This window comes from Budorcas taxicolor, chromosome 25 (assembly GCF_023091745.1).
Source record: "Budorcas taxicolor isolate Tak-1 chromosome 25, Takin1.1, whole genome shotgun sequence".
Taxonomy (NCBI): domain Eukaryota; kingdom Metazoa; phylum Chordata; class Mammalia; order Artiodactyla; family Bovidae; genus Budorcas; species Budorcas taxicolor.
Genome location: NC_068934.1, coordinates 39,299,860 through 39,312,921, shown reverse-complemented (window position 1 = coordinate 39,312,921; position 13,062 = coordinate 39,299,860). Strand labels below are relative to the sequence as shown.

Sequence of the window (13,062 nt, the reverse complement as noted above, 5' to 3'; positions counted from 1 at the left end):
AGCATAAGTTAACAGTCTCCCTTCCCTTCTCAATGTTTTCCTGCTTTGGATGATAAATTACATGGTCAACCTAGTACTTAGCTGAATCTTTCCCTTGCTCTTGCCAGGTGCCTCCTTTGTGAGTTGGGGTACCCGACCCCTCTGTGGGGAGGTTGGATGCTAATGTGATTAAAGGGTGCACAATGACTTCTCAGCCCCTGCACAGAGTGGAGGCTTCATGTCAGCTCCCAGCGGGAGGTCAGAGCAGGCTGATGGGCTCAAAGAAGGCTTTGAGGAAGAGAGGGAATTTCAGGAATTCTAAAACCACAAACTCATTGAGCCATATGGAGGGTTCCTTGGTTCTGGGCAAAACTGTACTGGATTCCATGCAAATGGCATGTCAAGGTGGTCTGCACTGGGGTACTGGGGACTTACTAGGGGTGATGAGGGCTATGGACTGACCAGTAGGAATGGGGAACCAGAGTAAGTTACCCACCCAAGCCTGGAGTTGCTAAAGAGGGTGAGTCTGGGCTGAGGGAGGCTTCTCAGAGTTTCTGAGTTTAGTCTTCAATAAAGTATCGTGGGTACTGCTCTATTTAAGATGGAATACCAACAATGAGTTGCTGTGTAGCACAGGGAACTCCACTCAGTGATAAGACTGCCAGGATGGGAGGGGTGTCTTTGGGACCAAGATATACAGATACGTATGGTTGAGTCCCTTTACTGTCCACCTGAAACTCAGAATATTGTTAAACAGCTATACTCCAATACAAAATAAAGTTTTTAAAGAAAGTACAGATTGTGGGGAGGCAGGAGGAGAACCAGCATTCTCTGCAGAGAAAACAAGGAGCAGGAGTGAGAAGAAAAGAAACAGGGAGTGAGGAGAGATATGGACACACTTGTTCTTTTCTAAATAATTATATTGAAGTGTGGCTGATCTTCATTATTGCGTTAAGTTCTGCTGCACAGCAGTGTGACTCAGTTATACATATAAATATATATATTTTCTTATTCTTTTTCATGTGATTTATCACTGAATATTGAATATAGTTCCTGATGCTCTACAGTAGGACTTTGTTGTTTTTCATTCCTCTGTTTCCCCAACTCCCAGTCCTCCACTCACCATGCCCTTCCTCATGGCAACCTCATATCTTGGCCCTCTTTGGTTTTCAATGAACTCTCTTATCCCCTGCTGCTGAGAAAACCCCTTGATTCTTACCAAAAGAGGGAAATAAAACAAAGATTTGTGCTGGGTCTGGATATTGGGAGGCATCACAGGTAAGGGCTCATGCTGATTGGTGTGTGTCTCTGACTCCCCCAGGATGATGAGGCCACTGCCATACCACCTTTCAAGAGAACAGAGTGAGTCCATCTACAGAGACCTGGATCCTGGGTGACGTCTTCCGGAGGCTGTATTTCTCAGTCTTTGATCGAAGAAATGACAGGATTGGCCTGGCACCGGCAGTGTAATTGCTTGGAGTGGTTCAGGAATCAGTAAGGTCACTCCTAACACACACCCACTCACACTTTGGGTACTTTGCTCAGGAACTCGTGAACTGTATTTGGTGGTCTTCACACCCTAGTCTCAGTAAAGAATAAAGGGTTTCACTCTTAGTGGTGCTGAAACAAATGGTTGCCTCTGTTTGTGTCTGGGAGTAAAGGATTTAGAACCAAGTCTGAATCAAAATTGAGAGGATTCCTACTCCACTGGCTTCAAGGAAAAGGGAGACTCATTGAAATGATTCTGGGAATCCAGGACACAAGAATCAGAGCAAATACAAAGATCTCTGTACTGGACCCAAGAAATCAGAAGTCATCAATTCTCTTTCACCCTCGATCTTTCCTTTTGGTTTTCTTTAATGGTCTTAGCCTCACAACTTTCTTTCTTAAGGCTTCTACACCTAGTGAGGGATTCCAAGCTACCTGCCCTAGGGTTTTAAATCCCGAAGGCATCATCTACTAAAGAAAGAAGTTTGCAGACATCAGAATTCAAGGGTATTCTCTGGATGTTCCACCTCAGATCACGTGTACAGCCCCAGATCAGCCATCATGGCAGGGACATGTGGTCTTATGACTGGCTTTATATGGTCTTTGGCCCTGACCCAGCAGCACACATGATTGTCAATTTCCTCCAGAACTACATGACTGAAGCTGGGGAGAGGCAATCCCAAGGATAGCGACTGGCGGATGGTCTAGGCCATGGAAGAGTTTGTGATGACCCACCAACTGCATCATCTGCTCATTCAGAGGAATTATAAGGGGTAATGAAATAGACTCTTCATCCCATCTCAGATGATCTTATCACTGGGCTTCTCCTCCAGGGGATTTTGGGTGAGGTACTTCATGAAGAGCTGGTTCCCTCTTATTCCCACACCCTAGTCACCAGCTCTCTGCCATATATGCCTGCTTTGTCCTTTCCAGTGTGACTTGGTAAGTGGTGGCCCCAGTGGATCCCTGAGCCATCCTCCAGGGCCCAGAATGCTCCTTCCTTGGCCTCCAATGCTGCTGGGGAGAATGCAACACATGTATTGGGAGACCCAGTGTACACAGAGCCTTCAGTCTTTCTGAGCTTCCTCCAGGGGTGGAGCTACAAACTATTTGCTTGGAGCTGCCATGGTTAGCAGAGAAGGCAATGGCAACCCACTCCAGTACTGTTGATAGAGAATCCCGTGGATGGAGAAGCCTGGTAGGCTACAATCCACGGGGTTGCTACGAGTTGGACACAAATGAGCAACTTCACTTTCACTTTTCACTTTCATGCATTGGAGAAGGAAATGGCAACCCACTCCATTATTCTTGCCTGGAGAATCCCAGGGACAGGGGAGCCTGCTGGGCTGCCATCTATGAGGTCGCACAGAGTCGCACACCACTGACGTGACTTAGCAGCAGCAGCAGCCATGGTTAGGCACTTTTACAGTTGAAGCATCTGTTCTTTCCACCTGGAGGCCGTCAGTAGATGCCTCAGCTGAGACAGCAGGGGTCACAGGTTGATTTCCTTTCAGATTGACTGGTTTGATCTCCTTGTTGTATAAGGGACTCTCAAGAATCTTCTCAATGACCACAGTCCAAAAGCTCAATTATTTGGCATTCACCCTTTCTTATGGTCCAGATCACATATCTGTGCATGATTACTGGAAACATCATAGCTTTGACACTACAGACCTCTGTAGCAAAGTGAGTCTCTGCTTTTAATAAACTGTCCAGGTTTTTCATAGCTTTTCTTCCTTCCAAGGAGCAAGTGTCTTTTAATTTTGTGGCTGCAGTCAAGGTTCATAGTGGTTTTGGAGCCCAAGAAAAAAAATCTGCCACTGTTTCCACTTTTCCCTCATCTATATGCCATGAAGTGTTGTGACAGGATGCCATGAATGTTGAATATACTTTTGTGAATAGTTTTTTGAATGTTGAGTTTTGAGCCAGTTTTTGCATCTCCTCTCCTTATCAAGAAGCTCTTTAGTTCTTTGCTTTCTGCCATTAGGTAAGTGTCATCTTCATATCTGTAGATGTTGATATTTCTCCCAGCAATCTTTATTCCAGCTTGGGGTTTATGCAGTCCAGCGTATTGAATGATGTATCCTATATAGAAGTTAAATAACCAGAGTGAGAATGTACCCCTTGTCACACTTCTTTCCCAGTTTTAAATGTTTCAGTCTAACTGCCCCTTTTTGAACCTACATACAGACTTTTCAGGAGACAGGTAAGGTGATCTTGTACTCCCATTTCCTTAAGAATTTTCCAGTTTGTTGTGGTCCACACAGTGAACGGCTTTAGCATAGTCAGAGAAGCAGATGGAAATATTTTCTGGGATTCCCTTTCTTTCTCTATGATCCAATAGATGTTGGCAATTTGATCTCTGGTTCCTCAAACCAGTTTGTACATCTGGAAGTTCTCAGTTCATGTAGTATTGAAGCTTAGCATGAAGGATTTCGAGCATTACCTTGCAAGCAAGTGAGATGAGTGCAATTGCTTGATAGGTTTAACATTCTTTGGAATTGCCTTTCTTTTGGATTGGAATCAAAGCTGACCTTTTCCAGCACTGTGGCCACTGCTGAGTTTTCCAAATTTGCTGACATATTGAATGCAGCACTTTTACAGCTTCATTCTTTAGGATTTTTAAACAGCTCAGCTGGAATTTCATCACCTCTCCTATCATTGTTCATAGTGATGTTTCCTAAGGCCCACTTGACCTCATACCCCAGTATATCTGGCTTTACATGAGTGACCCAAGCATCATCCCTATCCCGGTTTTATGACTATTTTTGTAAAGTTCTTCTGTACATTCTTGCCACCTCTTCTTAATCTCATCTGCTTCTGTTAGGTCTTAGACATTTCTGTCCTTTATTGTGCCCATCCTTGCATTAACTCTTCCTCTGATAGCTCCAATTTACCTGAAGCAATCTATATTCTTTGCAGCTCTATTATTTTCCTCTAATTCTTGCACTCTTCACTTTTTAAGACTTTCTTGTACCCCCTTAATATTCTCTGGAAGTCTACATTCCATTGAGTATATCTTTCCCTTTCTTCATTGTCTTTCACTTCTCTTATTTTCTCAGCTGTTTTTAAGACCTCCTCAGGCAACCTCTTTTGCTTCTCACATTTGTTTTACTTGGGGATGGTTTTGCTGACCACCTCCCATACAATGTTACAAACTTCTGTCCATAGTTCTTCAGGCTTCCAGACCTAATCCCTTGAATCTATTTTTTATCTCCACTATAAAATCATAATGTATTTGAATTAGGTCATAGATGAATGATCTAGTGGTTTTCCTTACTTACTTCAATTTAAGCCTGAATACTGCTTGCTTCTGCCTAAGCATTGGTGCCAGATCACCACCCACCATTCCTAGTGGATGTAGAGTGAAAACACACAATTTGAGGACTGTTACCCTGGGTTTGTGCTTGGTTTTTCACATGCTTAGCTGTGTGACCTTGATCAAGTCCCTTAACCTCAGTTTCCTCATCTGGAAAATGGGCCCCATGATGATAATTCCACCTTCTATATTGCATGTGTGCCTGCAAAGAACAAGTGGCCCTTAGAGGGCTTTCTGGGTTCCTAAGTCCGCAACAAATATATATTATTCTGCCACCTGGGGAGAAGGAAATCTTCTGTTTAGAAGTTATGGCTGCCATCCCAAAGGCTAAATATTGATTTAAGCCAAATGACATCTCTCTCTGAACCATGACCCAGAACTCTGACTGAGCCAATGCATCTGTTTTCTGGGCTCCCACAAAAGCTAATGATTATTGGCTCAGATTACTCCCTTTCTCAGCCTTACCAGTCAGCTTTTCCTTGCCAACTACTTCTAGCCTGAAATCACACTGCAAGGAGAATTGTAAGGCTTTTGGTCTCTTCAGTTTCCCACATTTCCAGCATAGCAAGAAGTAGCTGTGATGGCTTCTTGTCACAGCAACAACTATGGCAACCTGTACAGTCCAAATCAGCCTGTTAAATGAAACTGCCCCTTCTGGCCCCTCATGTTTAAATTACCTACAGTTGCCTTAGAAACCTTCCTATACTTGCTGTTTAATGACCAAATATATGTGGACCTGATCTAGTTTATTTTCCCAAGCATGATTCCAACTATGCCATGAAATAACCAGACTTTTAGTCATCTAACTACCCACAGGAATTGACAAAAGCAAAGCACCCATCCTACATTTCTCTCTTGCCCCAAAACAATATTGAAGTGATCTGCTGAAACAATGTGATACATTGGCATGTACATGCCAGAAGAGACACTTTTTCTGGATTTGTTTTCCACCTACTGCAGAATGTTTACCTCAAGCCTCACCCTCTAGCAGCTGGTCACCTGGTTTTTGCAGATTCAGCGCACTCCAGAAGCCTTCGACATCCTTCAGTAAAATCTAGAGAACAAACTCAGTCAAAGCTCTCTCTCCTGCAGAAAACAGGTGTGTGTGTGTGCATGTTTTAGAAAACAATGTTTGGCAACACATTCAAAATCTTGTGCTCCTTGCCTTAGATTCAAGGACTTGTACCAGAGGATGGGAAGCCTCCCCTTCCACCTAAATCTTTCTCCACTCCAACCAGGACCAAGGTCTTCATTGGGCCCTGTGTTCTCATTGGTTTTGTTCAGTTGCTAAGTCATGTCTGATTCTTTGTGATTACATGTTTGGCATCAAAGCAGTCTTTCACTATTTTGCAGAGTTTCCTCAAGCTCATGTTCTTTGAGTAGGTGATGCTATCTCACATTCTCATCCTTTTATTCCCTCTCCTTCTGCCCACATTCTTTCCCAGCATTAGGTTCTCTTCCAATGAGCTGGGTCTTCATGTCAGATGGCCTGTGTTGGAGCTTCATCTTCAGCATCAGTCCTTCCATTGAATATTGCTCTACTGCTTCCAAAACAAAACTCATGCTTCCATTCACCTAACAATATTAAGCACTGATACAGTTTAGTAGAACAGGGATCTAGTCCCCTGGGAAATCCCAGCACTGCCGCCCTGCCTTTCTCTTGCCATCCTCTCCACCTGGCATAGAATTGCTTCCCTACAGCTTCTCCAGCTTGAAACTGCTTGCCAACCCATCACTGTCAGCTGTCCAGGAATTGTTCCTTCCTCCTTCCTTAAAGACTTCTGCCTGCTCCCTGATTATCCTCTGTACATCAGTTCAGTTCAGTCTGTCAGTCGTGTCCAACTCTTTGCTATATCATGGGGTGCAGCACGCCAGGCTTCCCTGTTCATCACTAACTCCCAGAGCTTGCTCAAACTCATGTTCATGAAGTTGATGATGCCACCCAACAGTTTCGTCTTCTGTCTTCCCCTTTGCCTCCTGCCTTTAATCTTTCCCAGCATTGGGGTCTTTTATAATGAGTTAGTTCTACCCATCAATTGGCCAAAGTAATGGAGGTTCAGCTTCAGCATCGGTCCTTCCAATGAATATTCAAGATTGATTTCCTTTAGAATGGACTGGTTGGATCTCCTTGCAGTCCAAGGGCCTCTCAAGAGTCTTGTCTGACACCACAGTGCAAAAGCATCAGTTATTTGGTTCTCAGCCTTCCTTATGGTCCAACTTTCACTTCCTCTCACGACTTCTGGAAAAACCGCAGATTTGACTACAGAGAACTTTGCTCAAAGTAAGGTCTCTGCTTTTTAGTATGCTGTCAAGGTGTTTCATAGCTTTTCTTCCACGGAGCAAGCGTCTTTGTTTCACAGCTGAAGTCAGTATCTGCAGTAATTTTGGAGCCCAGGGAAGTAAAGTCTGTCACTGTTTTTATTGTTTCTCCATGCATTTGCCATGAAATATTGGAACTGGATGCAGTGATCTTCTTTTTTTGATTTGTACATTCCTCACCAATACCATCCACAAGAAAATGAAATGCAAAAAGGCAAAATGGTTGTCTGAGGATGCCTTAGAAATAACTTAGAAAAGAAGAGAAGCAAAAGGCAAAAGAGAAAATAAACACCTACCAATCTGAATGCAGAGTTCCAAAGATAGCAAGAAGAGATTCAAAAAAGCCTTCCTAAGTGATCAGTGCAAAGATATAGAGGAAAACAATAGAATGGGAAAGATCAGAGATCTGCTCAAGAAAGTTAGAGGTAGGGAAGGATCATTTCATGCAAAGATGGGTAAATAAAAGACAGAAATGGAATGGGCCTAAGAGAAGCAGAATATATTAAGAAGAGGTTGAAAGAATATATAGAAGAACTATACCAAAAAAAAAAAAATTAATGACCCAGATAGCCACAATGGTGTGATCCCTCACTTAGAGCTAGACATCTTGAAATGTGAAGTCAAGAGGGCATTAAGAAGCATCACTACGAGCAAAACTAGTGGAGGTGATGGAATGGCAGTTGAGCTATTTCAAATCTTAAAAGATGATGCTGTTAAAGTACTGCACTCAGTATGCTAGCAAATTTGGAAAACTCAGCAGTGGCCACAGGAATGAAAAGGTCGTTTTCATTGCAATCCCAAAGAAAGGTGATTTCAAAGAATGTTCATCTCCCACACAGTTGCACTCATCTCACATGCTACCAAAGTAGTTTCTCCAAGCAAGTCTTCAACAGTACATGAACTGTGAAATTCCATATGTTCAAGCTAGATTTAGAAAAGGCAGAGGAACCAGAGATCAAATTGCCAACACCCATTGGATCTTCGAAAAAGCAAGAGAATTCCAGAAGTATACCTACTTCTGTTTTATTGACCGTGCAAAAGCCTTTGACTGTGTGGATTGCAACAAACTGTGGAAAACTTAAAGAGACTGGAATACCAGACCCTCTTATCTCCCTTCTGAGAAAATTGTATGCAGGTCAAGAAGCAAGTTAGAACTGAACATGGAACAGCAGACTGCTTCCAAATCAGGAAAGGAGTATGTCAAGGCTGACATACTCATATATATTGTCACCCTGCTTATGTAAATTTTACGCTGAGTACATCATGCAAAATGCCCAACTGGATGAAGCACAAGCTGGAATCACATTTGCTGGGAGAAATATCAATAACTTCAGATATACAGAAGACACCACCCTTATGGCAGAATGTGAAGAGGATCTAAAGAGCCTCTTGATGAAAGTGAATAAGGAGAGTGAAACATTTGGCTTAAACTCGACATCATGTCATGGCAAATAGATGGGGAAAAAATGGAAACAGGGAGAGACTTTATTTTGGGGGCTCCAAAATCACTACAGATGATTACTGCACCCATGAAATTAAAACATGCTTGCTTGTTTGAAGAGAAGCTATGAAAACCTAGCAGCATTTTTAAAAGCAGAGATATTACTTTGCAGAAAAAAAATTCACTATAATCAAAGCTATGATTTTTCCAGTTGTAATGTATGGATGTGACAGTTGGACCATAAAGAATGGTGACCAATGAAGAACTGATGGTTTTGAACTGTGGCTTTGGACAAGACTCTTGAGAGTCCCTTGGACTACAAGGAGATCCAACAAGTCAATGCTAAAGGAAATCAATCTTGAATATTCATTGGAAGGAGCAATGCTGAAGCTGAAGCTCCAATACTTTGGCCAACTGATGTGAAGAAATTACTCATTAGAAAAGGCCCTATTACTGGGAAAGATTGAAGGCAGGAGGAGAAGAGGATGATGGAGGATGAGAAGGCTGGATGGCATCACCGACTCGATGGACATAAGTTAGAGCAAGCTCGAGGAGTTGGTGAAGGACAGGGAAGCCTGGTGTGCTGCAGTTCATGGGGCTGCAGAGAGTCAGACATGACTGAGTGACTGAACTGAACTGAACATACCCCATAGCAAATGCTAGTGGTAATTGTCAAGCTTTGCCCACAAACCCGGGCTCCCCAAGGCCCCAGTACATATCCCTAATCAAGTCTGCACCCATGCACAGTGCCTAGCATCCACAGGCATTTAGTGAGTTCTGATTGCAGGGGGACCTCCATTTTGGCAGACATAGAGGAGCAAAGGACACATTTATCTCATGTCTCAAACAACTTGAAAGTAGAAGAGATAAGTGAAAGAACAGTTTTTTTACATCAAATGTCAGGCAGCAGAATATTAATTCCTGAGGTGGGGAGCAAGCAAGGTGAATTCTACAATTGCCCCAACTCTAGAAATAGTTTCCAACACATACACGGAAGGGCTATCTAGGCAGAGACAGTCACCTCAAGAAGAGAGATTTTAGACTCTAGATAGTTAGGGTTCACAGGAGAGAGCTACACACAGAGGATTGTGGGTGTGTACATGTGATACTCCTTCAGTTTTCAGCAGAGAGTTGATAGTACTGTTCAGGATTATAGGGAACAATCCTTGAGTCTCAAATTGAGCCATTTCTAATGGTGTTCCCACCCACCAGAGTGGAAATTACTCATAATTCCCATGACATCAGTATGTCCTTGAAGACAATATTGACTTACTAGTGGGGAATAGAAAACCTGGTCTAAAAGCTGGTCTCATATCAGCTAAAAAAAATTGAACAGGAAGCCTTCAAAAAATACAATTGTTTCCAAGATATTAATAGTTTTTGCAAGCAGTGCCAGGAATAATCTATAAAAATTTAAAAATATCCAGCATCCAAAGGGTAAAATTTAAAATATGCAATATCCAATTTAAATTTCCATATGAATTGTGAAAATAGTTGTCCTAGGTCAATCACAGTATTGTAAAGTAATTATCCTCTAGTTAACATAAATACATATATTTGAAAAGAAAAGAAAAAACTTTTCTGATGTATAAAGAAGCAAGAAAATATCCATAATGAGGGAAAAATCAATTAGTAAAAACACAGCTAAAATATACACTACCTAATGAGCAGGGAAGGATATAAAATGCTTATGACATCAATAATCCTTATATTCATGAAGCTGAAGAATATTGAGTATGTTAAATAGAATGGAAAATAGGAATGAAAAGGCTGTGGGAAAAAATAATTGTGATTCACAGAAATTTGAAACAACTTTAAGAATCCTAAAATATATGTAAATGGAACCTTACAGGAAGTGAAAGAAGGAGAATAGAGAAAAGAACTTCATAATTACTGGCTGAAAAATTTCCAGATATGATGAAAACTTTACACCCATTAACAAAGAATCTCAGTTAACTCAAGGACAAGAAATAGGACAACTATTCAAGGTGTGTGATAATTCATTGTTTAAAACAATCAACCAAAAAAAAAATGTAACCAGAAGGAAAGACAGACACAGTAGAACAAAAAATGGGAAAAACAGCAGATTAGGCATGTGAAACAATGTTAGCCAGAGGACACTGGCACCACATCCCCATGGGGGATTCATGTCAATATATGCCAAAACCAATACAGTATTGTAAAGTAAAATAAAGTAAAAATAAAAATTAAAAAAACAATAAAATGCTGAGAGAAATATAATTGAGTCAGAATGCTATACCCAAGAAAAATACATATCAAAAACAAGACGAAATACTTTCTCAGACATACAACAACTATAAAACTTCATCACCACCAACAGAACAATGTAACAAGAAATGATTTTTAAAAGGCCTCAAACATGAGATCTCCTTAATTCTAGCCATCTCAGTCCTTCAGAAGACCTTGATAAAGACAAACAAATACTAAAGTAGAGATAGTCATTGTATTTGTACCCACTTCTAGAAAGTGTTGCTGACTCCTCAGTACTGCATCTTGCAATGCTGGTGGACTAGATGGAGAAGTGATGTGAACAGAAATAAGGAAGGTGGGACAGATAGGTCAGAATGTGAGGTGACAAAGACAAGGTATTTAGAAGCTGGAGAATTCAGAGAGATTTGGGACCTGAGTTGGAAAAGCAGTTTTCAAATCAAATTGTGTCATGTGGTATATATAATCCTCACTTCAGTCCTTAGAAGATCTCTACTGAGAGGTCTGGCTTTTTTTCTGGAGCACAGTTCAAGTCCATCTAGTGTTTCTCATTGCTGTCCCTTCCTCCTGGCTCCCACACTGTGCTCAGCCATTCAGCCTAATCCATTCAGAAAAGGTTTGATCTTTAAGGTAGGTGATGCAGGCTACCTACAAATGATCTATTCTCTGCTTCTCTTTCAAAACTGAAAATAGTTTTTTATATAGCCATGAGCCCAGTAGCTACAGGACTGGATTTCCTGCCCACCCGTACTCTTAGTCATGACAGGTGACTTAAAGATGCAAGCAGATTTAAAGAGGGATTTCTATAAAGACTGCTTTCAAGGAGCTGATTTAGCTGAGAGATGGGACTCTTCCCTTCCCCATCTACTTCCTAACAGTTGTCTGGATTTTAGTTGTGATGGCTGGAACTCTTGCAGTTGTATTGGACAATCATGTAACCTTGGAGATAAATAGCACCCAAGCTCTGGCTGGCCCAACTCCAGCTTTGTTTCAGTGGGAGAGAAAAATCATGCTTATTTTGCTAAAGTTATAATTGTTTTAATTTTTTGAAATGTGCATCGAAACTTAATCCTGATACTACTATGCGTTTAATATGATATAGCCTTATTGTTTTGTTGGGTTTAGTGAATATGTTTATATTTTACATTTCTCTAATTATAATTTACAAATTGATTCATTGACCATTATGCCTAAATTGTATAAATGCAAAATTATGATTATAAGCATGCTTGCTTTTAGATTTTTAATTTTTATACTCTCTTATCTTCTTTCCTTTCTTCTTTTCTCCATATTTGGACAGCCTGGGCCATGTTCCCTCTTATAAACTCATCCATATCCATATCTGCAGGCCAAAACAGACCGAGAGCTGTGTGAGGAGAACCAAAGAAGAATGAATACAGGGATATGAATGAAGGGTGGTGGCCCTTGTTACTCATCATGAATGTTCTGAAATAGGATCATATTCCCCTGTGCTTCTGTGTGCCCACCACCCCCAAGTTTGCCATGAACAGGGAAGATACTCTGGTCAGTGGAATTTGACTAGATGTGATATCTCACTTCCAAACTGAAGTATTATTTTCTGTTCCACTAGCAGATGTAATGACAGAAGCTGGAGCAGCTATGTTAGAACAGAAGTAAGGAGCACAGGTGGAAAATATGACAAGAAGGAAGTGGGCCCTTATCTCTATGGAGAGACCTGCACTAACATTATATGAAAGAGAATTGAAATTGTATTGTATTTAAGATAATGCTATTTAGGTTTTGATTACAGTCATTGAAGCTGTAATCTAACCCTCATAATAGAATAACTGATCTTTGTGTTAGCCTTGTCTTGACATTAGGGTCTGAATGAGACAATATCTACTGACATATACTTACAAGTGAGTCAAGTGACAGCTCTGTCCTCTGGAAGCTGTGCTCTAGTGTGGGATTCAGAAACTGAAGCAAGAACAAAGCCACATGGCAGGACAGCTTCAAGATCCTGTAGGAACCCTTGGGAGGGGAACCTCAGTCATTGCTGATCTCAGGAGGTTGCTTGAAGCAGGGACAATCCTCTATCAGTCTCTTCATAAATAGGCCATGGTGCCAAGTTTCATGTAAAAGTGATATATTTCAAATTCCTTTCAGAGTGTTTTCCCTTTTGATCCAATGCTTAAGACCTGGTTTGGGAAGATTGCAAATGCCCCAGGGCAGCTAAGCCTGTGGGCCACAACTACTGGGTCTGAGTGCACTAGAGCCTGTGATCTACATCAAGAGAAGCACAGGATTGAAAGGTCAGTGCACTGAA

The 13,062-nt window shown here is 41.4% G+C and overlaps 1 pseudogene; it reads left to right on the top strand.

Moving 5' to 3' along the window:
* Positions 1–1,449, top strand: part of LOC128068500 (pregnancy-associated glycoprotein 1-like) — a 36,131-nt pseudogene extending 34,682 nt beyond the window's left edge.
* Positions 1,450–13,062: the final 11,613 nt, after the last annotated feature.